Source organism: Mesocricetus auratus, unplaced genomic scaffold, assembly GCF_017639785.1.
Source record: "Mesocricetus auratus isolate SY011 unplaced genomic scaffold, BCM_Maur_2.0 Super-Scaffold_100003, whole genome shotgun sequence".
NCBI lineage: Eukaryota > Metazoa > Chordata > Mammalia > Rodentia > Cricetidae > Mesocricetus > Mesocricetus auratus.
Genome location: NW_024429188.1, coordinates 70,019,017 through 70,033,787, shown reverse-complemented (window position 1 = coordinate 70,033,787; position 14,771 = coordinate 70,019,017).

Here is a 14,771-nt window from a genome sequence, read left to right as displayed (position 1 = left end):
TCAGGTACATCCAATCGAATCAGGTGGAGTCGAGGAAATGGAGCCCAATTCTCTTTCTGAAGCAGTTGAAGATCGCAGTCAGGAAATCAATTGTTCTCTGGAAAACTCGAACATTAATGTTAACAAAGAAATTTTTAAACTTTTATATGTATGCATACTGGAAAAGGTGACAATAGGGAAGAGGGTTAACATGAAGGTGATTAGACTTTTCAGAAAATGAAATCCACAGATAACAGTCCCTAATTTTATTTTCTTCTGTTTTTTTTTTTTTGTTTTTTTGAGACAGGGTTTCTCTGTATTGTTTTGGACCCTGTCCTGGTACTCATTCGGTATACCAGACTGGTCTCAAACTCACAGAGTTCTGCCTGCCTCTGCCTCCCGAGTTCTGGAAATAAAGGTGTGCGTCACCAACGCCCAGCATTTTCTTCTGCCTTATAGCAATGGCTATTTGTTATAATACAGAAATTCTGAATTTTATTTAAATAATATGCTTGAATTTAGTTTAGGAGAGCCTATCCAACTCCAAAGCCAGCTTCAGTTAAATGAATGGGGACTAAAGCATGTTAAGAATCAGAAACAAATGGATATTATAAAAAACAGTATAGAGAGATTTAGACTATGATACCACACAGTGAGTTATTGTTTGTTTGATGGTCCTCAGGGTAGCTATTCATTCTTCTTTAGGAATTCATAGTCCAGGATTCTTTCGTTGAGTTTTCCTGTGAAGATGAGAAACAAAACACTTCTCTTTGCTTTTATGAGGTCACTTTACCCATGGTAGAATATGATTTAGTAAATGAGCTATTATCTTTCCTCCTCCTGACATGTCTTATGTTCAGATCGAATCTTAATTAATTTCGATGGAACCCAGTTTTCTTCTTCTGTGGAAACAAAAGCAAAACCCCTTCCCCAACGTAACACATATCCTGGTTTCCAGACTGAGGTCATAACATCCGTAAAATACACCGGTTGGTTCAGTTCAGAGGTTGTCTCTGTAGTCCAGGGTCTTTCTGCTGCAGTTTGTCCTTTTTCATTAGTATTAAGAAAATTCAATATTAATAAAGCATTATGTAACCTGTTTGGGGGTCGTTCTTCCCCCTGGCTATTTATGAAGCATCTTTTAAGGTTCGGTTAGATCTTTCAACCAAACCACTGCTTGTCCTGTGGTATTGTAAGGAATAACAGTTACATGTTTTATATTATAATATTTGAAAAATTGTTTCAATTTGTTGGAGACATATGCTGGAGCATTGTCAGTTTTTATTTTTGTAGGTATACCCATAACAGCCATCACCTCTAAGAGGTGTGTAATAACAGAATCAATCTTTTCAGAGCAGAGGGCAGTAGCCCATTGGAAGCTTGTGAACGTGTCTGTGGTATTGTATGTACATATTTCCAATTGCCAAATTCTGGGAAGTGAAACACATCCATTTGCCAAAGTTCATTTCTGTGAATACCTTTGGGATTAAAACCTGCTAGCAATGGAATTTGATTGTAGAAGGAGCAAGGAGGGCAATTTCTTTGGCTTGTTGCCAAGTGATAGAAAAATCATTCTTTAAACCATTGCTGTTAACATGGTGTTTCTTATGAAATTCAGAAGCTTCCAACACATTACCTATTAATAAATGATCAATTTCTTCATGCTGTGTGATATATATATATATATAATAAGTCCTGTTTCTTATGGTTTCCTGTAATTGTAAAAACAATGAAGTTAATTCTGTGCCATCAGGAACAAATTCTGCAGTATTCTGCAGTCTGTATGTGCAAGACAGCTCTCTCTACATACTGAGAATCTGTGACTATATTGAGAGGCTCTGTAAAGTCTTTAAGTACCATGAGAATGGTATATACGTCTGCCCTTTGTACAGAGTTGTAAAGGCTTTGAACTACTTTACTTATATTTCCTGATTTATATCCTGCCTTATCTGATTTGTTTGCATCCGTGTAGAAGGTAAGAACTCCAGAAATAGGTGTTTATCTCACGATATGCGGAAGAATCCATATTGTTTTCTTTATGAATTTGATTCTCTCTGTTTTGGGATAGTTGTTATTAATATTTCCCTAAATTGTCACTGCAAGCTATTTGCCAATACTCATTATCCTTCCATGGGAAGGAAATTTCCTCATTAGTTAAAGGCACAATAATTTCAGCTGGGTCTTTCCCAGTCAGTTGACAAAGCCTTAACTTACCTTTTAATATCAAATCCAAGAAGTTTTCTATATATGTTTTCAGTTTTTTATTTTGTTTATGTGGCAAAAATACCAATTCTAGTATGATGTCTTCCCTCTGAATTAAAATTCCTGAGGGATATTCTTCAGATGGTAAAATAGCCATAATACAGTCCAGTTTTGGATCCACACGGTCCAAATGTGCTTCTAATATTCTCTTGTCTTCCCATTCTATTCTAATTCCTTTTCAGCCTCAGCTGATACTACTCGTGGGCTATTTAGGTCTTTATGTCTTTTTAAAGCCATTTTCAGGTGTTTTAAATCATGCCCTTCTACACAGATAATTGTTTTTAATTGAGAAGTTTCACCTATTAGTTTTTGAAGATCATTAACAGTCTGGTAACAATCTCTTCTGATCTGTACTTTCTGCCGTCTAATATTCTGAGTATATTTTATTAACTAAATAATTAATAGAATCTCCTCTTTCAATTTTTTTTTCTGGGGCAATTTGTAATCCCCAGCAAGGCAAAGTTCCCTTTACTGCTTCAAACACCTTTGCCAAAGTATCCTTTTTTGACTCAGACAGTAATATGTCATCCATATAATGATATATTAACGAATGTGGAAATTGTTTATGAATTTTTTCTAGAGGTTTATGCACAAAATATTGACACAAAGTTGGGCTATTTAACATACCTTGATGCAGCACCTTCCACTGCAACCTTTATACTGGTTGGAAATTATTATAGGTAGGCACTGTGAAGGCAAACTTTTCTCTGTCGTTTTCTTGTAATGGTATAGTAAAGAAACAACATTTTAAATCTATAACTATAATTAGCCAATCCTTAGGTATTAGAGAAGGTAGTGGCATCCCAAGTTGTAGAGACCACATAGGCTGAATTACCTTGTTGATGGCTCTAAGATCAGTAACCATTCTCCATTTCCCAGACTTCTTGATAACAAAAACAGGTCAATTGCAAGCACTTGTTGATTCCTCAATATGTCCAGCATCTAGCTGTTCCTGAACTAACTTCTCCATAGCCTGTAACTTCTCAGATATCATAGGCCATTGACCTACCCAGACAGGTTCATCTGTTAGCCATTTTAAGGGTAGAGCTTTTGGTTGCTCTGTAGGTTTGGCACTAGCAACCTGTTTCTGTACAGCCTGTATGTTTGGCATCTGTTTTCTGTAGTGCCTTTCTACCATCAAGAGCTTGTCTATAATTCCTGTCTGATACAGGAGGAATGTTAATCTGCATATTCCATTGCTGTAATAGATCAGGACCCCAGAGATTTATAGCAATATCTGCAACATATGGCCCTTTAGGTCCTTCATCTGTATAGGTTCCTATTGATAAGCAACAAAACCATTTGGGTGCTTTTTGTTGCTGGTTTTTCAGTTACAGATCCTGGGAAGACCATAGGAGAGGGCATAAGAACATGAGGGAGATCTTTCAAGCATTTGAGAGGTGGAGGGAAACCTCTGTCCTGCCCTGTTGCCTCTATGTCTGATTCTGAAGTATCAGATTGGATGTCTTCTGAGATCTGCAATCTATTTATCATTGTTACTCTGAGCTCTTGAAGTTCTTGGGTCAAATAAATTTCCAAGGATGTCATGGAATCGTTTTTTTGCATTCATTATTTATAAGTGATTCCAAATATTTGATATTCTCATCCTTAGAAAGTATCTCAATAGCATGTAACTGCTTTCCAGAAATAACATTCTATCAGCTAGTTTGTCATTGCTCTCAAATATGGAACAAATCTTTTCTGTTAGCATTTCAATTTTATGTTCCAGTCTTTGTAGTTTGCTAGTGAAATCATCAAACACAGAAGAGTTTTGTCGGTTAAACGTTTCAACATTATGTTCCACTTTTCCTATTCTGTCTGTTGAATCAATAGATATGGAACATATTTTCCTGAAAGTAATTCGATTTTATGTTATGTCTCTTTAAACCCGTTTTTCAGATATACATTACATTTTGAATATCCTGAATATTTTTTTACCAAACCTTCCTTACTATCCTGCAAAGGGTTTTCCATTTTCTGTATTCTTTGTACTAGGATTTCATAACCATCCTTCGATGACTGTATGATCTGTATACGTTTGTCATTTTTCGACCTATTCTCGAACCATTTCTTTAGTAAAATTATATGGATTACGAAACTAATAACCACTATAGTGGGTAGAAAGTACTTTCCAGGTAGGTCCTCAATGCTTTCTAGCATCCCATTCATACAAAAAACAAGAAAATTCTTAACATTTTGCATTGTAATGTTAGTTGCTATTATATAAAGCAGTTAAGTTTATTACCAGTGGTGTTCTATTCAGGCTGAATTCAGCAGGCTTCCAGTAAAAGAGCATGTGGCCGCAAGAGAAATCTTGGCAGACCACTTTAACTTACCAGCAGGTAGAAGGTGCTGGTTCCCAGTGGTGGGAATTGTGCCTTGCCAAGTGAAGTGGTGGGGAACTTAGCGAAAGGAGAATTCTCGTGTGCCTCGGGCCGGTGGTGGTCTAGCCTAGGAGCAGCCCTCTCAGGGCACCTGTATCCAGGTTCTGGAAATTCTGACACCAAATAACGCTGCAATGATAAAGGGCACACTTATTGAGATTATAGGTAACTGTTTATTTGTAGAAATTACTCACAAGAGAAAAACAAGCAACCCAAATGAGTCTAGTAGTTTTCTGCCACCAAACTGGAAGCCGAAAAGGGGTAAGAACTCTGCTGTGCATTCATTTATTCCTTCTTCCGTACATGCCCCTAGCCATGCCCAAAGTGGGCCTGGCTAGTGACATAGTTTTTCCACCCTGTCTCTAGTCATGACTAAAGTGTGTGTGTTTAGCGGCACAGTTCTGCCCTTTCTTTACCAAATCCATATGCGTCTTAAGAGCACCATATGGCTAATGGCAGAGTCCTGTTTCCCCCCTAAAGGCATGTGTAAATTTTTTTTAAATATGAAAAAAATAAACATGCTAATGTGGATGAGAAGATCCCAAGTCATTTACTCTGAGAGTGAAAGAAACAGTTTTACCCAGAGAAAAGCATATCAATTGGTTTTCTAATACCAAACACCTAAAATCATATACTTAAAAGTTCTGTGGCACAGAGTGAGCAGATTGTATTTATACATTTAGGAATTCCTACATAAGTGGTGTGTGTGTGTGTGACAATAATTACAGAAATGAGGCCATGGATTTGAAAAAGAACACTTTATAGGTAGTACTTGGGAGGGTTTAGAGTGACACAAGGGAAGTATGAATGATAATAATAGTATAGTCTCTAAATTTCTCATATGAATTATGGTGGAGATCATTAAAGCCTGAGATTTAATTTTCATACCTGTTTAATTCAGTTTTAATAATCTCTACCATAATTCATATGTATGATTTCAAATATCAACAGGGTTAACATAATTTCTCCTAGTATATATTTTCAGAAACAACCACATTTTAGCTACCAGCATCACAGTTCTTAATGTTGAATGACCATTTGAATATTTTAACATATGTGAATCCTTATTCACAAAACTCAACATAATACAACTTGGTTTATCATTTTTAATTATAGTATTTTCTCCAGTTATTTAATGTCTCCATGTAAATAGTCAAGATTCAATTCACAAGTCATTTTTTTCAATTAACATTTTAATTTAAATTGAAAACAATCTTATTTTACATACCAATCCCAGTTCTTTCTCACTCCAGTCCTCCCAAATCTCACCACCACCACCCCCATCCACTCCTCAGAAAGGGTGAGGCATTCCATGGGGAATAAACAAAGTCTCACATCATTTGTGTCAGGTTCTAGGGTAAGGTCCTAGGTCCTCTCCCATGTATCTAGGCTAAGAGAGTATGCCTCCATAGGGAATGGGCTTTAACAAGCCACTTCATGCACTAGGGATAAATACAGATTCCACTGCTAGGGACCCTATAGACAGCCCAAGCTCCACAACTGATAACCACATTCAGGGGGCCTAGTTCAGTCTTATGCAGGTTTCCAAGCTGTCAGTCTATATAGAGTCTATGAGAACCCACTTGCTCAGGTTAGGTGTTTTGGTTTAGCATTGTCTTGACCCCTTTGCTCATTACTCTTTCCTCTCTGAAACAGGAGTTTGATTCAGTACTTAGCAGTGAATCTCTGCTTCTGCTTCCATCAGATCCTGGATGAAAGCTCAATGATAGAATATCAGTCTCATTATAGGGGAAAGACATTTAAGGTAGCCTCTCCACTATTGCTTAGATTCTTAGTTGGGGTCATCCTTGTGGATTCCTGGTAATTTCCCTACATATAGGTTTCTCCTTAAGCCCATAATGGCTCCTTCTATCAAAGTATCTCTTTCTTTGCACTCCTCTGCTTTACCCCCAGCTCAACTTTACCCCCAGCTCAACTTTACTGATCCCTCATGCTCTCCTCCCCCTTCTTTCTCAAGAGTAATTCTTCAAGTATCCAATCTTTTCCAAATAAGCAAACCAATCAGTATTATTTTAATTATTGCTTTTATTTTTTGAGATTATGATGTAACTATGTAATTTTTCCTTCCTTTTCCTTATTCCAAAGCCTCCCATATATCTGTCCTGGCTTAAATCTTCTAAACTTTTCAATATGTCACATATAGTCTTATTTCATTACTTAAGACACCTTTACCCTAACTAATGTGTCCCTATAACAAACTGTTAAAGTGTTATATAAACAGAACACTGACCATTTGCTCAGTGCTGTAAGATCTCTTAGCTATCTTTTCTCTTTCCAAATGAAGTCAACTATCCTTGTCTTAGTACAGAAGTTCTTGTATTTTCAATCTAAATTATATTCATAATTATATTTTCATTGTTTATATACACATGTATACTTCACTGCATCCAATGCACATTATTTAATATTTCTGCAATCACATACTAGTTTTCTGCCTTTAATCTTTAATTTCTTTTCTGAATCTTTTTTCATATCATGATACCATTGTTATCCTTCAAGTTCAAAGTAAAGTTTCTAGAATCTTTTTCTTCTTGGCAGAAAGTAGTTGCTTTCTCACATAGAATATAATTTTAATCTGCTTACATTTGCCAATATGATGCTTATATTAAAAAAGTAATTATTATTGTTTGTGAATGTCCTTGACTGCATACATATACAAATATAGGCTTTTTTATCACTTATAACACTATAACACAAAATACAAGATAGGCTGTGTAGTAAGGCTTCAGTCATCAGCTCTCAGTCCTCAGAGAACCCCATGGAAGAGCATGCAGAAAGATTGCAAGAGCTATAATGGATAGAAAGCATCATGAAAACCAGCATTAGAAACAACAGGACTGGCATACATATGAACCAATAGAGACTGACAGCATGAACAGGACCTTCACAGATTCAAGATAGATGTTCTTATCACCGAGAGAAATGGACATAACACACCATACCTAACCCAGAAGCTAATGTTCCCACCCATCTCCCTTACAGGCCCTTTGCATTATATATAATGGCTTCTGGTTTTGTGTGGCATTCCTGTGCCTGTGAATATCTGTGCCTCTGGATCTACATATGTTTCTTTTACCATTTCTTTGGCTCTATTTCTTCTGATTGCTTTCTTCTATTCTGATTTGCTTGTCTTTTATCTTATAATTTTATTATTATTCTCTAGATGCCTGTTTGTTTTCTAACAAGAGACAGAAAGTCTGTAGATTTAGATGGTAGGGCCGGTGAGGAGGATATCTGAGTACTTGGGGGAAGAAAAAACGTAATCAGAACATACTGTATGAAAAAATGCATTTTCTTTTTTTGTTGTTGTTTTTTATGAGAAAGGGTTTAATCTGTATTGTTTTGGAGGCTGTCAGTCCAGCCTGGCCTCGAACTCACAGAGATCCGCCTGCCTCTGCCTCCCAAGTGCTGGGACTAAAGGCTTGCACCACTACCGCCCGGCCGAAAAAATGCATTTTCAGTAAAGGAAAAATTGAAAACAACATCTAGAAAATGATGCTTAATTACAAATGAATCACACATTTACTTTGCAGAGTTTTCGCTGTAGAATATCAAATACTCAGTGGCCATTTACTCACATCCTTAAAATGTCATTGGGAACAAAAGGTAGCCAGTTGTCACCTCTCTTAAAGACTAAGCAACAAGACAATTTACTAGAGTCTGTAGGAGAGCTGTCAATGTAAGGTCTCTGACTGCTGACCACTACTGACCAGGCATCATCTCCCCTCAAACATTGTCACTCTTAAACTAATTCAGTAAGCTTATATTTGCTTTTGTTTATTCTACAATTAGCTTCTAATAGCTGTTTCTATGGGAAGATTGTCACCCTCAAGTAACTTCCTTTGCCCTCCTGTCCATTGGTCAAACTCATTCTTCATGTTAATATTTATGGGAATGTACTATGCTTGATTTCCTTACTCCTGGTGAATTTAGCTTCAAAGCACCAGGGACAGAAAACTTATTCAGCTTGTTTTTTCTTTTCTGTGGTCATTCCTGAGAGTTATTTGGATTTACCTGCACTAAATTATTTCATGGCATGGGTGGCCTCACATACTGGAGGGCAGAAAATGGAGCAGCTGAAGGGAGGAGAAGGGAGGATAATGACTCTATTTTCTGTAGAAAGATATGAGATCATTTTTTAAAGATGTCATTTTCTTTTAGATACAGAAGGTTGTTAGACTCCCCTTTGTGTCCTTTTATCATTCAAGGTCAAAGAAATAGTAGGAAGAACTTACTTCCTAGGATGATAGTGAAACCTGAGCTGTCGGGCATCATTTAGGCATAAAGATCATGAAGTACTTTGCTAACCACTAGTGTAACCAAGATGTCCGTGGGCTGGATCATGATAAACATTCGACTGTGGCAGCTCAATATATCACCTTTAGATGTAGCAGTAAAAAAATAACAATTGGAGAACACAGCCATTATCTAATATGTCTAGTCTTGAGCACACTGCTCTAGTGTATCAATAAGTAATGATCAGCCAGAATTCTGTGTATTTGTAAGCGTGTGTATGTGTGCCTTGTGTATGTGTATGTATTTAAAACATAACTATTAACAGCAGAAGACCCTGGGCCCTATGACCAAGATAGTCTCTCTATTAAATCCATGTAGTAAACATAACAACACTTAAAAGATTTGCTATTTTGTTTGCTGGTTAACAATTTGTCATCTGAGATTTGTCTCATGGATGAATTGCTCTTAGGACAAATTTCTAACTTTCATTATTTCATATATTCAGAGCTATTACAATTCCCCCTTTTCCTATAAGTGGGTAACCACACCCAAATTACTGGCACTTCTAAGTTCTAACCAAAATTTGGAAGGTATACAGGAATCTTTTACTGCATAAAGAACTAACACATCTAATTTTCACTGCTTTGTATGACAATGGCACATGTAAAATAATTTATCTATGCTAAACAAAATGTAATTATGTATTCAATCTATAGTTACCTCCACTTCTGCCTGAATTCAGTAAATTGTGTTATGTACATAATAACCAGTAATATTCTGACACATAAAATATGTTTTAGGTAATGATGAGCATTAAAATGCATGGACTTTCAACATGAGGATGTAGATGTATTGAAAAGAATGGGCAAACATCCTGCCTTTTCTTTCTCTTCTTTTGCATCTCACAATAATTTCACTGTTTCCAGTGAATATTCTACTTAGAAAACTCTGGAAAAAATAATGTCATTTATGACCACAGATCACAATGAGATAGTGTGTGTGTGTTTGTGTGTGTGTGTCTGTGTGTGAATTTAGGTTCCTCGACTCTGTAGTCAGTTTTTAACACTCAGTGAGGATTAAAACAAATTCCAGGTTAAAATAGTAAATGTGTAAAGGACATCAGCTTCAGTGATTCATGGGTGCTAGAAATATCATGAAAGTAAGAATGGCCATTATTCAGTGGCATGAAGATAACTAAAGTAGATAATTTGGAATGCAAGCAAAATAAAAACTGAGCTGAAAATTCCAATGTAAATAATAATAATAGACATGGCAGATTCTGCCAATATACCATCAGTTGATGCAGATTGTACAGCACTGTAATTATTAGAGCTGACATATGTAAAATGATTATAAATTAATGCTTTGCAGAATTAAGTCATATATTATAGATTTCCACTAGGTAGATACATAATAGCAGGGAACAAAGGACCTTTAAACAATGTAAAATTATGAAATTAATCTATAATGGTATATTGCACACACAGTATAAATTATGAGATGGGTTTTCTTATGATTAAAGATGAATTTATACACCTAAGCACTTGAATGAGCAGACTTCATTATATGCAGCTATTACTAGTGACTGTGTGACAGATTTGGTCAGACATACTGTAAGTACTTTAACAGTAAGTTCAGCCCCAGGAAAGGTTACAAAATTGGAAATCAGATTTATCACAGGTTATGTGATTGGTTCCAAGAACTAAAAAATAAATTGGAATGGTTGTTGCTCTTATAAACTTACATGTATTAAATATAGACAGCATGTTAGTTTGCACAAGTCTCCAGCCTCATGAATACCTCAAAGGTGTTCCTTCAAAAATGGTTCACTTATAATTTCAAAAATAGAAATATAATGTTTCAGAATGTGCTAAGAGAATTTTTTATAAATCTGAGATTACTATGGATCCTTCCTGTTTGATGTTAAAGCCATGTAATCCTCATTGGAATACTTCTTAGTTCTTGAAGTGAGCTTTATATAACATACTGTGTTTTCTATATTTTGAGCAGATTTAGTATTTGGCAATGTGCATGTGGCAAGGACATAAAGTAGCACATATATAGTTTGCTGATTCACACAAAGGTTTTCAGGAAACAAAATTTCATTTCAACTCAGAAAATTCTTATTTTTTGTACATAGCATGGCTTGGACTTACTAATGTTTGGCCAGTTCTGGAAACATACATACATTCAAGTTTGTGCCTAAAAAATGAAAGTAATACATTCTATAACTCTCAGGAAAGGCCTTGTGCTAATGTTTTAAAATCCCATTTTTGTCAGCAATAATCTATGACTACATGGCACCAAAACATAGGGTTGTAAAGAGAAAATTGTAGTCAGTCATCTAGATGTTTCTAAATAGCCAGATGCTTTATGTTGGGTAGACAAATATTTCAGATTATTGACTGAAATACTCATCATCACAGCTACCTGACATTAGTTTATGGATGCAGACAGAAGAGAGAGATGATGAGAATTCCTAAAAGAAGTAGTAGGTAGATAATTTTTATGATTATATGATTCTTCCATATTTCTTCCTTTGTGTATTATCAATACCAGAAAGTTTGCCATTAAATTATTATTCTATTCTCAAATTCTTGTAATTCATCTTATAATCCATTTTATGTAAATTAATTCCAAAACTCTGTGAACCACAATGGAGATCACAGATATTATACAGCTTTGAGTACTAGTATTGAAATCTGGAATGGTGGCACTGGCCTAAATTCCCAGCTCTCAAGAAGTAAAGGAAGGAGTATTGTGAGTTCAAACAAATACTGGACTGCACAGTAGGACTCTACCTGTTTCAAAAACCCAAGGATGTTTGCAGAGTCTAGAGGCTAATTATTTTCCTCATATACCCCAGTCTAGTGTTGGAATTCCAACACCAAAGAGTGATAATTTTAAGTGTTGATTCCATCAAATGCACTTGTATTTTAAAAATATCAACCAAATATAATTATCCACTTCAAAAAATCATTTTAGTACTATTGGAGACAGCACCCAAGCATTTATTAAAAAGACATGAACAATTACACATTCTTTTGTGAAACAATGAGTGTCTACTGCATGCCAGACTGGATGAGTAGTCAGGGATGAAATTTAATCAGCTATCATATTCATTTGCAAGCAACTCACATTCCTGTGGAAGGTATTGGAATTCTAACAGATAATAACAATAGAAGAGACATTAATGGCAAAGGATCTAGTGTAGTGTTATAGAGACAGTAACAATGGAGTTCCTCTCTACCTGAAGATGCTGAAAAGGAATAGTTGGTAAAGAAAGTTTGAGTAAGGAAAGGATATCTGTGCAAAACCTTGAGGAAAAAATAAGAGAACAATTAGAAATGCTGAAAATATTTTAAAGATAAAAGAAAAAAGGAGGTTCTGAGGAAGACAATAATTTTAAAAATTTACTTTTGCTTGAGATATATATATATATGAGTAGGGGCTTGTGCACATGAACATCATTCATGTGAAGACCAGAACTGGCCATCAGATTCCCTAGAGCTGAATCTACAGGTGGTTATAAGCCATCCAACATGGGTGCCGGAGAACAAACTTGGATTCTTTGTAAGGGCAGTACATGCTCTTACAATGTGCAGCTGAGCCATTTATTCAGTCTTGGATAGACAGAAATGTAATAACTAGACTTAATGTTTGGTAACTTGCCTAATATTTGTTAGGCTTTGACTACCATCCCTAGGTGGAAAATCCAAAATAAATAAGTAAAGAGGAAAGATTAAGAAAAAAGTATAAATTTGCCCTATGCATGTTAAGTATTTTACCTTTTTTCCCTTCAAGTGTTTTGCTGATTTGCCTATGGCACCGATAAGAGAGGTTAAATTTTAAGCATCTGCATAAGTAAAAACTGCTAAAACAGAATACCATTCTACTGAACTTGATTATAGTCCCCAGGAACCTGGAGGGGAGGGTGGAAATGAATTTCTTGACTGCCAAAACAGCCAATAAATGATTGGCAAATGTCATTAAATAAGGGGAAGAACAAGGAAGTAACCTATTAATCCAGTCTTCTTGAGGTAGTCTTTAAAGTTTAGGTGACACAGAAAGATCTTCTGAGGAGCACAGGAGGAAGTGGTTGTGAAGGGGCTGAGAAGGTATGCAAAGTGGTCAACTTTGAATTAGGTCAAGAAAATATCCTCTTTTGATTGATAGAAAATAAAGACTTTGTCATAGGTGTTGCATGCTATTCCGCTAGAATAACTGATGAAGAATCCTGTGACAGGCTGTCTTTGCTTCACTTAATTGTTGGCCTAAAGTCACAAAGCGGATGCGGGGAAATACTTGCAAGAAAACATTTTATTCAAAGCAGAAGAGATGCAGTGTGAACCAAAATCAGGTCAACATCTTGATTTCAGACCCACTGAGCTCCCAGAAATATGAGAAATAAATTTCTGTTGCTAACACTCCTCAGTTTATGGTGTTTGGCAAAGATTGCTGGAGTGAACTAACAGTTTCCATTTCCTTATCTCTAAAATAGATATAAAATCCTACCTTGAAGGTTTGTGAGAAACAGTAGATAGGATGTAAATTGAGCACTTAACCGGTATTCAATAATAGCAACTGCCATTGAGTACTGTTTGATAGTAGCCTGTTATATGTTAATCCCTCATTTCATTTAGCCTCCTTGTTTGTTGTTTGTATGGGCAATTGATCATTTACTTTATTCTGTTCCTTAATCTTTTTATAATCTCTGAACAATTGACTGTATATGTGGATGTTGATTGTCTTGACCTGTGGGATTAATTTATTATTTGATTTTATTCCTTACATAACCTCTGGCTGATTACTAACCAGCCCATCTTTTACTAGTATTCCAGCTGGTCTTATATGTCAACATTGACATGGCTAACATCTTAAGTCTTCAACCTTCATAGCAAACTGGAAAGCATTATTTAGGTAAGTGCCACTCTGTGTTTTACTTTTAAAGTGTTTCACATAGTGTTACAAGAAAAATCATGTATGCTGTTATTTCAATTCTGATCCTATCTTGGCTTTCCCCTTTGTTATAGTAATCCATTTTTGTTTTCGCTATTTGCATAAATTAATGTTAGTATTTCCTGCTAGAGATCTTTTGGAATTCTATCACTTGCTTTCTGAAATAAAGTAAAAGGAAGCATTACTACCACTATTTTCAGATTACAGAGCATCTGAGAAGGAATCTTATGAAAGTTGCAGAGAAGTACATTTACACCAATCCCTCTGTACTTCCACAAATAATTAAGCATGCAATTTAAAAAGACTTTAGAACTTTTGGAACAGTATTTTAACTCCAGGTTATTAACTACAGTGCTAGCCTTTATCCACTTTCCAGCATTCTTTAAAATGTTAAAATGAACCATTGATGGTGTTTAAAATATATTATCCATACTAAGAAAAGAGTTGTAACTGACAGATCAAGAAAGAAATAACAAATAGCATGATGTTAATTCATGCACTAATTCAAAATATCAATGTTGAAATTATTTCTTCATTTTTAATGCTCATGGAAAGGACTTTGACCTTCACATATTATCCATGTCGAGCAGAGATATGCCACATTAAGGTATTTGTCAACCCATGTTAACAAGTAATTGAGCTTGGTAGCAATGCTGATCAACTCACATTCCACTCTCTGTGGAACATGTCTTACTTTTAAATGAGTCTGACTAATGTCATTAGGGTGAGCCTGCCTTAGGCATTTCAGTAACAACATGATTTATACCAGAACCAATATTTGCTTATTTTTTATTAGTTGATATATCTCTCATATATGTACTACAATATTTTCTTGCAGGTTTTATAGTCATATCTCTCAATGTGGGTTCTCCATAGATGGCACTGTAATAATTACCCCATCGTATTCATTGTGACATAAAATTGGCTTCA